This window comes from Drosophila bipectinata, chromosome 2R (assembly GCF_030179905.1).
Source record: "Drosophila bipectinata strain 14024-0381.07 chromosome 2R, DbipHiC1v2, whole genome shotgun sequence".
Lineage (NCBI taxonomy): Eukaryota > Metazoa > Arthropoda > Insecta > Diptera > Drosophilidae > Drosophila > Drosophila bipectinata.
This window is the reverse complement of record NC_091737.1, coordinates 243,271-260,903: the sequence shown is the minus strand read 5'-3', so window position 1 is coordinate 260,903 and position 17,633 is coordinate 243,271. Positions and strand designations below refer to the sequence as shown.

General features: G+C 40.2%; 1 protein-coding gene and 1 long non-coding RNA gene across 2 annotated transcripts in view; one reads left to right on the top strand and one right to left on the bottom strand.

Moving 5' to 3' along the window:
* The window catches only part of LOC122321159 (cell adhesion molecule Dscam2-like), a 994,286-nt gene that overhangs the window by 879,221 nt on the left and 97,432 nt on the right, over positions 1-17,633 (bottom strand). The gene's annotated exons all lie outside the window — the stretch shown is intronic.
* On the top strand, positions 2,503-3,155 carry LOC138926083 (uncharacterized). Its single transcript, XR_011442426.1, has 2 exons — positions 2,503-2,781; positions 3,004-3,155. It is a non-coding gene; the product is annotated as an uncharacterized lncRNA (long non-coding RNA).

Below are 17,633 nucleotides of genomic sequence, written 5' to 3'. Positions count from 1 at the left end.
TATTCCAGCTGAAGACATCCAAACTGAAGCTAGGCTGCAGGTCCGTGATATTGGCGGCGATGACGGCGTTAACCAGGGCCGAGTACTCGGAACAGTGGGAACGTAGGAGAACATCAACAGAGAATCCATCTGTCGCAAAGCCGGTATCTCCAATACCAGACACCGCCATGAATGATTTGTACCTCCGGAGCTGCAGCTGACTTGCCAGCCAGGAAGTGATCACGTGCACCTGAGATCCAGAATCCAACGAAGCTCGGCATGGAACAAGGGATCCAGCGCGACTACGAACAAAAATGTTCGCTGTAGCAAGCAACGATATATCGCCGCTGTGACCTTGAGCAACTAGTGCATTAGCAGTGGACGGCGAAGAGGCTGCAGGCTCGGCGACCTCGGCTATGGCTGACGTGGGAGGACCAACCAAAGGCTGGCCGCTAGATGCCGGCGGCTCCAGGAAATGCAGCAGGCTGTGATGCCTCCTTCCACAACTGCGACAACTAGCAGCGAGGCACTCACGCATGTGATGGCCCGTTTGCAGACACTTCCGACAAAGACCGAGTCGCCTGGCCTCACCAAGGCGAATCTCAGGGGGCATTGATAGAAATCGGGGGCATGCAGACATTATATGGGACCATCCACCGCATAGAGCACAGGTAGAGGGAAGCGAATTAGTAACAATAAAGGATGATCTACCATTATTTGCACCTCGACGCCTTCCCACATGAGCGCCCGGGGCGTATGCAGCCATGGCCACGTCCATAGCCTCCAGCGTCCTACACCGCTGCTCCAAAAATTCGGCCATCGACTCCCAAGTAGGGATGGCGTCTGAACCTGAGGAGTTTTGACTATCCTCCCACTTGGCCTGGGTAGCTGGGTCCAACCTTTGAAGCAGAACTTGGACGATGATGCAGCTGGCGATCTGAACTGAAGTACCCAAATTCTTTAAGGCTCGCATATGGGCATTAAATTTGTCCGAAAGACTTCGAAGAGCTGCTATTGAGCCACTTTCCAACAGACTGAGGCCCAGAATTTCGTTCACGTGAGCCTGAAATATTAAGCGACGGTTATTAAATCGTTTCTCCAATAAATTCAGCGCAACATCATAGTTCTCGTCGGAGACTTCCAAGGAACGAACTGCTTCGAAAGCGGACTCCCGAAGGCAAGATCGCAACCTTTGCAACTCTTCCACCTTACTAATACGAGGATTGCTGGCGACTATGGTAGAGAAGATCGAGTAAAATTCAGCCCATTCCGAGTATCCACCGCTGAACGTAGGGAGCGGGAAAGGAGGCAGCACTTGAAAACTTTGACCTAACCCTGGGTCAGCCTGCATGGTGGACATTCCGTTGGCAAGGGTGGAGTGGGCAGCAATTCGAGATGAGCGAAGGGTCGTCTCGTGGTCAATTTCCGCCTGCATCGTCGCTACGAGCTCCGAAACAGTCCATCGAAGGTAACTGCTGATCTGCAAAATGTCCAAATCCTCAAGCTCCCCGTGGATGGCCTTGAAGTCGCTGAACATGGTGGCTATCTGACCATGTCGCACGTGTAGCATGGCATCATCCACCTTGGAAATCGGCTGAAGAGCTCCTTGGCTCCTCTGTAAGTCCTGGAGAATACCCAGGGCCTTGCACTTTAAAATAGCACTCCGGGTTGGAGTGGGTGCTCCTGTGACGGCGCCGCTGGAGTTCATGATTTATTATATTGAGTTCCGAACAACCGAAATAAATTTTATTTGCTCGCGGCGAACACGATCTGTCCCACTGTGCGCTCAGAACCGTAGCGGAATTGTGGAATGTATATATATATGAAGCTATGTGCGAGCGAATGCACTTGCGTTGTTGATCGTATGTTTGTATGAAGTCTATGCGCGGGCGAATGCACTTGCGCTGTGGATCGTATGTTTGTATGAAGTCTATGCGCGGGCGAATGCACTTGCGTTGTGGATCGTAAATATGTATGTGTGCTTTTGAACTAACGTTTATGTTTATGCCTGTATGTATGTGTGGGAGCCGGCAATGAGCGGCGATGTCATGCAGGAGAGCGGCGAGAATGGCAAGGAGAGCGCGAGCGGAGTGACAGAGCAGGGGGAGAGTTAGTTGTAATTGACCGAGCGTGCGGAGCAGACGCGACCCGGTTATTACTTAAATAAATCAATTGTTCTATAATCTAAATTGGAAATAACCTGTCCTTATTGAGGGGGAACTTACGGGTTACTACATTGGCGACGAGGTAAAACTGTTTTCAAAAATATATACAAGAAATAGCAATAACTAATCTCATTTAAACGTACATGCGTATGTATATATGTAAAACGAAAAACTGCGTATGGCAGTGCCATCCCAAAAAAAAAGGGGAACGGAAAGGAGAACCATAATGTATAACATAAATGAGATTAGTAATTGTTATACTTGTAAAGTTCAGCGCAAAACCAAATTACGAAACATAAGTAAAAAGAAAAAAACAATAAAGAGAGGCTGAGTTTTAAACAAGCCAGATAACTTAAGGGGTTATATACCTTTTTTATTTTCAAAAAATCGAAAATTTTTTTATTGCTTTATCTTAAAGAACAATTCCTTGAGAACATTTTCCCAAATTTTCATAGAGATTGGAGCAGTAGAAAAAAAGTTACAGCGCTCCTAACCGCGCGCCTCATTGCGGTCTTGAACTGAACTTGAAACATTAAACGCGAATATCTCGAAATGGTGTTTCTTGAAAAATGACTTTGCGGTGACAATGATTGACGGAAAACTACTGAACCGATTTACTTCAAATTTTTTTTAAAATGTTCGTAATGAAATTCTCTTGTGCTTGAACGATCGACTTTTCACGCGCAAAATTTTTTTTCGGCGAAATAAATTTTTTAGTGAAATTTCTAGAGACCAAAACGTTCATTTTTAGCATAAAACGCTGCCATATCGAAACAAAAACAAAAAATTTTAAAATCGATCGTTCAAGCACAAGAGATTACTCTAAACTAATGAAATTTTTTTACTTTTATGATTTAAGTTGACCTGTTTGACCTGGGGAACTGTCACCGCAAGGCTCTAAAAAAAAAAAGGCCTCTAAGGAAAACAGCCACCCCTTAAAAACTATTCAATATTTTTTCACCAAATTTTGTAAAAACATTCTTAATAAAGTGTACTATTAAAATATTAAAACATCCGTGTAATTAAATAATTGCTACATACCTAAAAAAAAATTCAAACTTTCCTCTTTTTCTTCGAAAAAGAAGGTATATAACCCCTTAAGAGAAATTTAATCTAAAACAAGAAAGGAAAGCTAACTTCGGGCGGAGCCGAAGTTTATATACCCTTGCAGTTAAAACCGGATATATATCGCAAACATCGGATATAGTTGGCCGATCCTTATGAGAATATGATAATATTACCCAATTTATTATAATACAAAAACGAAACCTAAAATTGTCCCAAACTTCTATCTTCAAAAAAACAAAAGTTGGGTCATTTCCGATCGTTCAGTTATATAGCAGCTATAGGATATAGTCGGCCGATCCTAATGAAATTTGGTAGGTTGGATCATCTGGCCAAAAATATAATCTGTATTAAGTTTCAGCTTTCTATCTTCAAAAACACGAAAGTTGGGTCATTTCCGATCGTTCAGTTATATGGCAGCTATAAGATATAGTCGGCCGATCCTTATGAAATTTGGCATGTCGTAATGGTTTGCCAAAAATAGCTCTCTTGTCAAATTTGAGCTCTCTAACTCTAAAAACACCAAAGTTATACCATTTCCGATCAATCAGTTATATGGCAGCTATAGGATATAGTCGGCCGATCCGGGCCGTTCCGACTTATATACTGCGTGCAAAGGAAAGAAGGGTGTGTGCAAAGTTTCAAGACGATAGCTTTAAAACTGAGAGACTAGTTCGCGTAGAAACAGACAGACAGACAGACGGACAGACGGACAGACGGACATGCTCATATCAACTCAGGAGGTGATCCTGATCAAGAATATATATACTTTATAGGGTCGGAGATGTCTCCTTCACTGCGTTGCACACTTTTGACCAAAATTATAATACCCTCTGCAAGGGTATAAAAAAAGGGGCTGAGTGAAAGATTTACATTTTTGCAAGCCGCATGTGTATGCATGTGTAACTATGTATGTACGCAGGTGAAAACGTGCATAGGAAAGGCTGTGCGGAAGAGTTTTGTTTTCCGTAAGCTGTATAATAAATCGACTGCGTGTAAATACAAGTCGAAAGAGGCTGCGTGTAAACAAGCCCAAAAGAACAATTTTTAGTAAAGGCTGTGCGGAAGAGTTTGGTCTTGCGTAAGCTAGATACATAACTATAAAAAAAAAAGAGAGGCTGCGTAAAAACAAGCCCAGACTTTCAAGTCTAAAATGAAATTTTGTTTCGTTGTCTAAAATCTAGCAAACACAAACGCACGATCTCAGGATGGCGGAAAATTATTTAAAACCATTCCTATGTGAAGCAATTGAGAAATCGGTCCTTCGAAATGAATGGGAGAAATGGTTTAGAGCGTTCACTATCTCCATGGAGGCTGAACAGATCGTGTCACCCAAAATGAAGAGAACTAAACTCCTTCACGCAGGTGGAGTACAATTGCAAGCTGTCGCGTTCTCGTTACCGGGTGCACTGGTAGAGGATGACAAGGACGGGGAGATCGACGTCTTCACTGTTTTGGTCGAGAAATTAAATGCCTACTTTTCGCCGAAACAAAATTCAACGTTTGAAAGGCATCTATTTCGAAGTATATCACCACATGAGTCAGAGAATTTCTCAAAGTTTATTTTACGACTAAGACAACAAATGTATAAATGTTCTTTCGGCCAATCTACAGTGGAGATTGAGGAAATCTGCCTAAAAGACAAAATAATTGATTCGTGGGCGCCGCTGGAGCTAAAGAAGAAACTCTTGGGTAAGGAATACTCCTTGGACGAAGTTATGGAAGCGTGCCAGGTCGAGGAACAAATAAGCAAACAATCTGAAGCCATGCTGACGAAACCCATCACTAGCGATTCAATCAATAAAATTACTGCTCGGAAAATAAGGCCAAATCTAGAGTGTTCGAGATGTGGTCGAATGGGGCATGCAAATAGCGATTTCTCCTTTCCGGCCCGAGCAGCTAAATGTAACAAATGTTCCAAGATAGGTCATTTTGCACGACAATGCAGAACAACACAATATGCTCAGCCGAAACACGAAAATAGGAAGCGCCGCCGAAATGATATTCGTTGTGTGGAAGATGAGAGCGCTGATCCCAAACGGAAGAAGGAATGTGCGAATTGTTTTAAGATCTACAGCGACGAAGAAGAAGAACTCATAAACTGCCAAATAGGGGGTCACAACATTGCTCTCATTATTGACTCTGGATCGAAATTTAACCTTATTAGTCAATCAGATTGGGCAAGGATTAACAAGGAACCTACAGCAATCTTCAACATTAGATCACATTCTCAGAAACAATTTCGAGGATATGCTTCTGAACAATTACTTGAAGTAATTTACGTTTTTGAAGCGCCGATATCAGCTGTGCCGAATGTCGAGGTGATTGCAACATTTTTCGTAATTAAAAATGGACGGCAGTCGCTACTGGGCCGAGAGACCGCCATTAAGCTGAACGTTCTTCGGCTAGGTCTAGATGTCAATCGAGTGGAAATGACCACGCCATTCCCTAAATGGAAAGGGGTTAAAATAAAGCTATGGATTGACCCCAAAGTCATTCCAATTCAGCAGCCAGTTCGAAGAATCCCGGTGGCACTCGAGGAAAAAGTTGCCGCTAAGCTGGAAGAGAGTTTAAGTCGGGACATCATCGAATCAGTTACAGGTCCGAGCTCGTGGATATCCCCCATTGTCCTGGCTTTTAAGGAAAACGGCGATATTCGGCTGTGCATTGACATGCGTCGTGCGAATAAGGCCATTCGACGAGAAAATTATCCACTACCGACCTTTGAGTCTTTTATGCCCAAGCTAAAGGACGCAAAATACTTTTCGCGCTTAGACCTAAAAGACGCTTATCACCAGCTGGAACTGGACGAAGCCAGCAGAGAAATTACGACGTTCATAACACCAAAAGGACTCTTTCGGTACAAGCGGCTGATGTTCGGAATTAACTCTGCTCCAGAAATTTTCCAACGTCACCTCGAGCAGCTATTAGCACCCTTTACTAATGTCATGAATTATATTGACGATGTAATAATCTTTGGAGCTAGCGAAGAAGAACATGACAAGACTGTAAGAGAGGTTTGTAACACATTTAAAGAAAGCGGCGTTTTACTAAACGATCAGAAGTGCATCTGGAAAACAAACAAACTCAAGTTCCTTGGTCATATTATTTCTGACGAGGGAATCGAAGTGGACCCGGATAAAATTAATGTGATTAGAATGTTTCGTGAACCACTTAACAAGGAAGAGACTCGGAGTTTCCTAGGTTTGGTGACATACGTGGGAAAATTTATCCCAGACCTGGCAGATTACACGGATCCGCTGAGAAAATTACTGAGGAAGGACTCGAAATTCAGCTGGGGCGAAACAGAAAGAGATGCTTTTCGGAACTTAAAGGATCGACTGGAAAAAGTACCAAACCTTGCATACTTCAACCCGCTAAATCGAACTCGCCTAATAGCAGATGCCAGTCCTGTAGCACTGGGAGCGGTGCTGTTGCAGTTCTCTGTAAATGCGGACCCCTTAATTATTTCATTCGCTAGTAAAGCTTTGTCGGACGTTGAGAGACGTTATTCTCAAACGGAGAAAGAAAGTCTGGCTCTAGTCTGGGCTGTTGAGAAATTTTACTTTTACTTAGCAGGACTTCATTTCGAGCTAGTGACAGATCACAAACCGTTGGAGGCCATTTTTAAACCGACATCGAGACCTCCTGCGCGCATAGAAAGATGGTTGCTACGGCTACAGTCCTTTGATTTTAAAGTAGTCTACAAAGCGGGAAAAGAGAACATCTCCGACGCTCTATCCCGACTTTGTCCGTTATCAGCATCCGACTCTGGTGAAAAAGAAATGGATTGCAGCATATTACAAGTGATCGAGAACAGTATTCCCCAATCAATGACTATCTCGGAAATTGCAAAGCATTCGGTAAAGGACGAAGAAATTATCGATGCAAAGGCCTGTCTGGAGTGCGACTCATGGAAACCAGGATCCCTAAAACTGCTGTACCCATTTCGATTTGAGTTATCAGCAATAGGACCCCTTCTTTTGCGAGGTAACCGAATTGTTATTCCTTAATCACTTCGGAACCAAGTGCTTGAGCTGGCTCACGAAGGACACCCGGGAGAGTCAGCTATGAAAAGGCGTCAGCGATCCAAGGTATGGTGGCCTCTAATTGATCGTGATGCAGAGAACTATGTCAAACGCTGCAGAGATTGTCTTCTGGTCTCCCAATGCCCTAGGCCAGCACCAATGGATAGGAACCCATTTCCAACAGGTCCATGGATTTGGGTAGCATCAGACATATTGGGGCCCCTACCAAACAACGAGTTTGTTATAGTGTTTATTGACTACTATTCCCGCTATATGGAGTTCAAATTTTTACGTTCAATTTCCACAAAAAGCTTAATTGAAGTAATGAAGGAAATATTCTGTAGATTAGGCTACCCAAAATACTTAAAAACTGACAATGGACGGCAGTATATAAGTCAAGAACTCGAGGAATACTGCAAAACTTGCGGTATAGAACAGGTGAAGACTCCACCCTATTGGCCCCAGGCTAATGGGGAAGTGGAAAACATGAATCGGTCTTTGGTCAAACGGTTAAAGATAGCACACTCTAATTCAAAGAATTACAGGGAAGAAATCCAGAAATTTGTACTCATGCACAACGTTACTCCACATGGCACAACAGGAGTAGCCCCCACCCAACTGATGTTTAATAGGGTTATCCGCGACAAGGTTCCATGTATAGGTGATATTGATGAAGAGGTTTCAGACTCGGCCGAAAGGGACAGGGATTGTATGTTAAAGGAAAAAGGAAAGGAAGAGGCAGATAAGAAGAGGGGAGCACGGGAAGCCGTGATAAACGTAGGGGATAAAGTACTCTTGAAAAATGTAGTGTTTCCTAGTAAGTTGACTCCGAATTTTAAGGATACGGAATTCGAGGTTGTTGAAAAAGACAGAAACATAGCTAAAATTAGGGCAGGGGGTAGGACTCTCACGAGGAATGTATCGCACCTCAAGAAAATACCAATCAACGGAAGTCACCTGGATACATCTGGACCCTCATCGTTAAGCAGCCCTCAACCGAAGATGACATCTACTCAGGATCACCAAGACGTCGAAGAAGGAATAGGTCATCGGCTTAGACAGTCCCCAGAAGATTTGGCTCCTTTGGCTGCCCCATCCTTGAAGCTAAAACTTGTCAATAAAGGAGGGATGTGGGAGCCGGCAATGAGCGGCGATGTCATGCAGGAGAGCGGCGAGAATGGAAAGGAGAGCGCGAGCGGAGTGACAGAGCAGGGGGAGAGTTAGTTGTAATTGACCGAGCGTGCGGAGCAGACGCGACCCGGTTATTACTTAAATAAATCAATTGTTCTATAATCTAAATTGGAAATAACCTGTCCTTATTGAGGGGGAACTTACGGGTTACTACAGTATGTATAATATAATAATATATTATAATTTGTTTATTATTGTAAATAAACTTATTAGACACGTATGATAATCTGATAATGATAATTTCCCATAACACTGTTTACAAAATTGTTTTGTTTTTGTTTTAGTAATTTGTTTATGTGTATATAAATATATTAACGATCACGTCGGGGTTCACCAATGCACTATGGGGAATTTGCCCGATTTCATGGTATTTAGTCATTTTATCAAAGTTTAAATATTTGGGTTTTTTTTATGTAAACATATTAAAAACATATGGCTCCATATGACTCCATACCAAAAATATTAATAAACAGTGCACTTTTAAAGCTTTGCACTGTTAAAGTCAGCTGTTGCAGCCCAAAGGCACGTGTTTGAGAAGAGGCAGTTTTTAGTTAGCTACTTTGAAAGTGCGATACTTAAAAGTTAACCCTTTATATGGCATCAACTCCGATTTTGATGCGGTTTTTGTTATTAGATAGATACGTAAAAATAAAAAATACACTTTTTTTTCGTTTTTCAATTAGTCAAGTTATTATTAATCAAGTTATTAATTCAATTTATGATGGAAAACAATCATACTGGCTTGTATTAAATGTTTTGTGTACTAATATTTTGCTATGTGCCTGTCTTAATAATATTTTGTCAATTTTAAAACAGGTCTAAAAGGTCATTTTTTGAAAAAAAAAAAATTAACTTTACGTAGACTTACAAAAAAAACATATCGTTGCAACAGTGTAAGTTTAATATATGTCGTAGAGCCATTAATTATGAATAAAAGGAAATTTGTCTCAATGTGCAAAAATGCGCACAATCTGCGTAATTTCGTTTTTTGTCAGGTGTCTTCGAGTTTTCGAACGCGGAGCTTTTTGAAGTATGGCGTACGAAGACGGAGAACTCAAACCAAGAAAGATCAATTCTTGATTTTATTTCGAGCAAAATAAGTAGAAACATGCATGTTGTAAAACACAAAAACTATTTGAAAAATAATAGCAGTTTATTTTGCCTAAATATAAATGGTAAATGGAAGATATGCAAGAGAAAAAAAAATATTTTGAGAAGTTTGCAAATTGGCTGCAAATTCGGAACTTAAGAGTTATATTCATTTTCTTGTCTTGTCAACTGCCAATTGATTTGAAGAATTTGAAAAATTTTGTTTTAAAACTGGGGAACAAATTGTGGATTGTTATCCATGGTTGCCAATGACGGCAACTGTTCACAAAATAATTGTCCATTAAAAGCAAATTATGGAAATAACAATCCTTCCCGTTGGCTATTTCGGAGAAGAAGCGTCGGAAGCACGCAACAAAATTTATAAAGCAGATAGACTGTTAATAATTTCATGGATGTTTTCAACAGAGTTTTCAACAGTCATGTCTTCAACAAACCTATGAAGCGAATTCGGAAGCATAAAAGTATGGAACTTCCTTAAGAAGTTTTAAGCCTTTTATTGTGAAATTTTGAAGGCTAGGATCAAATTGAGAAAATTGGAGATGAAATTGACGATTTTTATTTTATGTCTGACGAAGACTTGGAGAATGAAAATATTTTATAAACTTATTAGTGTATTATTTGGTTTTCACTTTACCAATTTTTCTATATGAAATAAAAACAAGAAAGGAAAGCTAACTTCGGGCGGAGCCGAAGTTTATATACCCTTGCAGTTAAAACCGGATATATATCGCAAACAACGGATATAGTTGGCCGATCCTTATGGGAATAGGAATATATAATCCAATTTATTACAATACAAAATCTAAAAAAAGTCCCAAACTTCTATCTTCAAAAATACGAAAGTTGATATTTCTACCAAATACCATTTCCGATCGTTCAGTTATATGGCAGCTATGGGATATAGTCGGCCGATCCTAATGAAATTTGGCATGACGTAATGTTTTGCCAAAAATAGCTCTCATGTCAAATTTGAACTCTCTAACTCTAAAAACGTCAAAGTTATACCTTTTCCGATCAATCAGTTATATGGCAGCTATAGAATATAGTCGGCCGATCCCGGCCGTTCCGACTTATATACTGCGTGCAAAGGAAAGAAGGGTGTGTGCAAAGTTTCAAGACGATAGCTTTAAAACTGAGAGACTAGTTCGCGTAGAAACAGACAGACGGACAGACAGACGGACAGACGGACATGCTCATATCAACTCAGGAGGTGATCCTGATCAAGAATATATATACTTTATAGGGTCGGAGATGTCTCCTTCACTGCGTTGCACACTTTTGACCAAAATTATAATACCCTCTGCAAAAGTATAAAAAAACAAGAAAGGAAAGCTAACTTCGGGCGGAGCCGAGGTTTATATACCCTTGCAGTTAAAACCGGATATATATCGCAAACATCGGATATAGTTGGCCGATCCTTATAGGAATATGATAATATAACCCAATTTATTATAATATAAAATCTAAAAAAGTCCCAAACTTCTATCTTCAAAAATACGAAAGTTGATATTTCTACCAAATACCATTTCCGATCGTTCAGTTATATGGCAGCTATAGGATATAGTCGGCCGATCCTAATGAAATTTGGTAGGTTGGATCAACTGACCAAAAATAGAATCTGTATTAATTTTCAGCTTTCTATCTTCAAAAACACGAAAGTTGGGTCATTTCCGATCGTTCAGTTATATGGCAGCTATAGGATATAGTCGGCCGATCCTTAAGAAATTTGGCATGTCGTAATGTTTTGCCAAAAATAGCACTCATGTCAAATTTGAACTCTCTAACTCTAAAAACACCAAAGTTATACCATTTCCGATCAATCAGTTATATGGCAGCTATAGGATATAGTCGGCCGATCCCGGTCGTTCCGACTTATATACTGCGTGCAAAGGAAAGAAGGGTGTGTGCAAAGTTTCAAGACGATAGCTTTAAAACTGAGAGACTAGTTCGCGTAGAAACAGACAGACAGACAGACGGACAGACGGACAGACGGACAGACGGACATGCTCATATCAACTCAGGAGGTGATCCTGATCAAGAATATATATACTTTATAGGGTCGGAGATGTCTCCTTCACTGCGTTGCACACTTTTGGACAAAATTATAATACCCTCTGCAAGGGTATAAAAATACATGGCCAATACACAATCAAAACGCATGGCAAACTCAACAACAGAACGCACGTCAGGATCAATCACACACCGGTTATGCACAGCACCAAAACAACAAAGGATTAATCACTTAGCCCATGGGAATGGTCAAGGTGGGGAAGACGCCGACGATTATCATCAGGAGGCTAAAGCGACAGTAGAGATTTTGAAGACGAGCTTACAGGTTATGATCATGCTCATTTTTTAAGCCACAGGTCCTTGCTACAGGTACATAGAGAGAAAGATAGTGGGGCGAAGCATACAACTTTGGATCGACACCGGGGCTTCGATACAGCCCTTTTCTAAACTAAAATACACCACGCCGGTACAAAAAGAGTTCACAGTTAAATCTTTACATGGTTGCAATACCGTAAAATATAAATGCTTTATTAATATTTTTAATACAGCTGTTCCCTTCTTCATTCTCCCAGACCTTTCTAGTTTTGACGCCATAATAGGACTTGACTTACTAACGCAGACAAACACAATCCTAGATTTTAGAACGAAAACTTTAAAAATCAACAATGAATTCGAGCCAATTAAATTTTTGAGGTGTAATAGTGTAAATTTCATCAATATCAATGACATTGTGGTAACAAACCAGATATCCAATAAATTTCACACAATTCTTAGAGACCTAATGGCTGTCTTCGCAGATTTGAAAGAAGCACTGCTGTATAATACTAATATTATTGCCACGACACGTACCGAAGATGATCAACGCGTAAAATCAAAACTTTATTCGTACCCCTTAACAAAAGACATGCAATCCCGATTTCAGGCCCAGGGTTGAAAAAAACTTGGCTTTTCCCAAGTTTGACAGGATGGATACTAAATTTGGTATAGGGTACTTGTCGTCGACGGTTTTTAAGTAAAGCTTCCTAAAATCAATGACCAACCTTTTTTCGTATTTCCCATTTTATCAGTACCTCTTTTAGCGACTAACCAAACTGGATTATTGTAAGGTGACGTTGAGGGCCTGATAATTCCGTCCTTTAACATGCTTTTTGTCTTCTCAAAGACAAAAAACAAAAAAAACTGTACATGTATGCGTCAAAAAAAATTTGTGGGTTTGTATGTATGTGTCACTGCTCGCACGACGCGGTTAAATATTTTTGGCTTCCAAAATTCAAATTAAATTTCACGTTTCTGTTTTCAATGTAGTTAGTTAGTTAGCGCCGATGTGGTAGTTAGTAGCACAAATAGTATTTTTAATCAAGATCAAGACAGGGTGGTCGTAAGGACTTTGAACTTTTACTTTCTATTATAATAATTTGTTTTTATTTTTCTTGAATTATAGTATTAAAGAAAAAAAATTAAACAATCTGTCCGGCTAATAAAATTTGAAGGATTTAAATTCCCCCCGCATATTGTCATCCGACACGTCCGTCACTTATTTTTACAACAATTATAAAAGAATACATTTAAAAATAATAATAAAAATATTATAAAAAAAAAAAGAAGTAAAAAAAATTAATAAAAAAATTAAAAGTAAATATAAAAATTATCATAAAACTAAAACTTGCTAAAAATTGAAGCAACCGAACCCAGGATCCCAAGGATAAGGAGCGCGCGCTTTCCATCTAGGCTACCCTCCAAACGATAGCCAGGAAAGACAAGGTCGCATCCAGTTAATGAATAATGATGTTTTAGCCCTCTAACTCTAAAAACACCAAAGTTATACCATTTCCGATCAATCAGTTATATGGCAGCTATAGGATATAGTCGGCCGATCCTTATGAAATTTGGTAGGTTGGATCAACTGACCAAAAATAGAATCTGTATTAATTTTCAGCTTTCTATCTTCAAAAACACGAAAGTTGGGTCATTTCCGATCGTTCAGTTATATGGCAGCTATAGGATATAGTCGGCCGATCCTTAAGAAATTTGGCATGTCGTAATGTTTTGCCAAAAATAGCACTCATGTCAAATTTGAACTCTCTAACTCTAAAAACACCAAAGTTATACCATTTCCGATCAATCAGTTATATGGCAGCTATAGGATATAGTCGGCCGATCCCGGTCGTTCCGACTTATATACTGCGTGCAAAGGAAAGAAGGGTGTGTGCAAAGTTTCAAGACGATAGCTTTAAAACTGAGAGACTAGTTCGCGTAGAAACAGACAGACGGACAGACAGACGGACAGACGGACATGCTCATATCAACTCAGGAGGTGATCCTGATCAAGAATATATATACTTTATAGGGTCGGAGATGTCTCCTTCACTGCGTTGCACACTTTTGACCAAAATTATAATACCCTCTGCAAAAGTATAAAAAAACAAGAAAGGAAAGCTAACTTCGGGCGGAGCCGAGGTTTATATACCCTTGCAGTTAAAACCGGATATATATCGCAAACATCGGATATAGTTGGCCGATCCTTATAAGAATATGATAATATAACCCAATTTATTATAATATAAAATCTAAACAAGAAAGGAAAGCTAACTTCGGGCGGAGCCGAAGTTTATATACCCTTGCAGTTAAAACCGGATATATATCGCAAACATCGGATATAGTTGGCCGATCCTTATGAGAATATGATAATATTTCCCAATTTATTATAATACAAAAACGAAACCTAAAATTGTCCCAAACTTCTATCTTCAAAAACACAAAAGTTGGGTCATTTCCGATCGTTCAGTTATATAGCAGCTATAGGATATAGTCGGCCGATCCTAATGAAATTTGGTAGGTTGGATCATCTGGCCAAAAATATAATCTGTATTAAGTTTCAGCTTTCTATCTTCAAAAACACGAAAGTTGGGTCATTTCCGATCGTTCAGTTATATGGCAGCTATAAGATATAGTCGGCCGATCCTTATGAAATTTGGCATGTCGTAATGGTTTGCCAAAAATAGCTCTCTTGTCAAATTTGAATTCTCTAACTCTAAAAACACCAAAGTTATACCATTTCCGATCAATCAGTTATATGGCAGCTATAGGATATAGTCGGCCGATCCGGGCCGTTCCGACTTATATACTGCGTGCAAAGAAAAGAAGGGTGTGTGCAAAGTTTCAAGACGATAGCTTCAAAACTGAGAGACTAGTTCGCGTAGAAACGGACAGACAGACAGACGGACAGACAGACGGACAGACGGACAGACGGACAGACGGACAGACGGACATGCTCATATCAACTCAGGAGGTGATCCTGATCAAGAATATATATACTTTATAGGGTCGGAGATGTCTCCTTCACTGCGTTGCACACTTTTGGACAAAATTATAATACCCTCTGCAAGGGTATAAAAAGTCCCAAACTTCTATCTTCAAAAATACAAAAGTTGATATTTCTACCAAATACCATTTCCGATCGTTCAGTTATATTGCAGCTATAGGATATAGTCGGCCGATCCTAATGAAATTTTGTAGGTCGGATTAACTGACCAAAAATAGAATGTGTACCAAGTTCCAGCTTTCTATCTTCAAAAACACGAAAGTTGGGTCATTTCCGATCGTTCAGTTATATGGCAGCTATAAGATATAGTCGTCCGATCCATATGAAATTTGGCATGTCGTATTATTTTGCCAAAAATAGCTCTCATGTCAATTTTCAGCCCTCTAACTCTAAAAACACCAAAGTTATACCATTTCCGATCAATCAGTTATATGGCAGCTATAGGATATAGTCGGCCGATCCTTATGAAATTTGGTAGGTTGGATCAACTGACCAAAAATAGAGTCTGTACTAAATTCCAGCTTTCTATCTTCAAAAACACGAAAGTTGGGTCATTTCCGATCGTTCAGTTATATCACAGCTATAGGATATAGTCGGCCGATCTTTATGAAATTTGGCATGTCGTATTATTTTGCCAAAAATAACTCTCATGTCAAATTTGAATTCTCTAACTTTAAAAACACCAAAGTTATACCATTTCCGATCAATCAGTTATATGGCAGCTATAGGATATAGTCGGCCGATCCCGGTCGTTCCGACTTATATACTGCGTGCAAAGGAAAGAAGGGTGTGTGCAAAGTTTCAAGACGATAGCTTTAAAACTGAGAGACTAGTTCGCGTAGAAACAGACAGACATACGGACAGACAGACGGACAGACGGACCAACGGACAGACGGACATGCTCATATCAACTCAGGAGGTGATCGTGATCAAGAATATATATACTTTATAGGGTCGGAGATGTCTCCTTCACTGCGTTGCACACTTTTGGACAAAATTATAATACCCTCTGCAAGGGTATAAAAAAACAAGAAAGCAAAGCTAACTTCGGGCGGAGCCGAAGTTGATATACCCTTGCAGCTAAAACCGGATATATATTGCAAACATCGGATATAGTTGGCCGATCCTTATGATTACATCATAATAAAACCAATCAATTACACTAAAAAATCGAAAAAAAAGTCCCAAGCTTCTATCTTCAAAAATACAAAATGTTTAGGTGAGGGGCCGTGGTGCCACTCACCTGAAGAGCGCATCCGCGCTGAAGAGCGCACCCGCGCTAAAGAGCGCACCCGCGCTGAAGAGCGCACCCGCGCTGAAGAGCGCGTCCACACTCGCCCCTCTGTGCCTCTCTTCTCGCTCGTTGGCTGTCGGCGATCTCCTTTTTTTCCACTAGTTTTAAGTTTCAATCTCTTGTAAGCAGCCGAATAAAGCTGAACGCGTGCTTTACACTAAACATAAAGACGCCCCCGACTTTTCACTTTCCAACCCCATTCTGGAATCTTTTTGAGGAACCAACGCCCCCCTCCACATTTTGGTCCTTCGAGCCGGATACCAGGATATTCAGGATATTTTTGGATCCACCAGCAGTCCAGGCATTGTTCCGCCCAAAAAGATAAGTACGAAATTTTTTCCGTCTCCGTCTCTCTGCCGGTCTTCCGCAGTGGTCCGAACATAAAATTTCGTTCACACTGCTGCAAGATTGTTTTTCCCTCTGTGTCAACTCCAAGTCCGAGTTTTCCGACACCACGGCAGCTTGAGACTTTTCTGAGACAAGAAAAATTACAAAAAAAATTTTCCATCCATCTCCGTTGTGTGTGCCTCGCCATATTCCTCGCCGTTTTTGGCCTTCCCGTTATCCGTTCGCGCGCCAACGGTCGAGGCATATGTACATACATGCATACACACATACATTGTGTTTGGTGCAATTAATCCGCAAAAAAAAAAAATCGGCAAGTGAACAGTGAAAGTGTGTGGTGAAGAAAAAAAAAAAATATATAAAAATAAAAGGGCATAATTAATATTGGCCAGCCGGTGTGAAGTGGTTCCGGGAATCTCCAAGTTCACCGAACAGTCCGCCGCTGTCGTAATATTGGTTTTCATCCCCAATTTTTCTACACCACATAACTTTTCCGTTTCCGCAGTTACACATTATCGACGCTCCACTGTGCCAACATATGCCCACATGCCCTTACTTATATCCGTACCTGCAGGCATTTCCACATATCTCCAAATATTTTCTGCCTCCGATTTCAGGAAATATATAACCGATAAAATTTAACCATACAGTCCACTTCTCGACGTTCCACTGTACCATCGTATGCCCACATGCCCTTGCCCTACTTGCATGTATGCCCATATATTTCTCAATATTTTCTGCCTCCAGTTCCAGGAAATATATAAGCAAACAAATTAAAAAAAAAAAAAAAAAATCAATTGATTATAAATTTATTTATTTATATTTATAACTACAAAATTTATTTAATTCGTATTTTTCCGTCCGAGCAAAGGGCCAAAGTTTTTTTAATTTCCCTTTCCGGCCACTCAATAATTAAGGTCAAAAATTTAATTATCGAAAGAGAAAAAAAATTATAATTAAATAATTTAATTGTCAATCGGCTTTCTGGACCTAGCCGCGGTTTCAATTCCACCGTTCCAGCTTCGGGTTACTTAACCGCCATTGATTAAAAATTGAAATTCTCAACTCCACCCGTCTGTTTCCAAAATAATTAAATCCGACAATTAGGCAAAAATTAATTATTT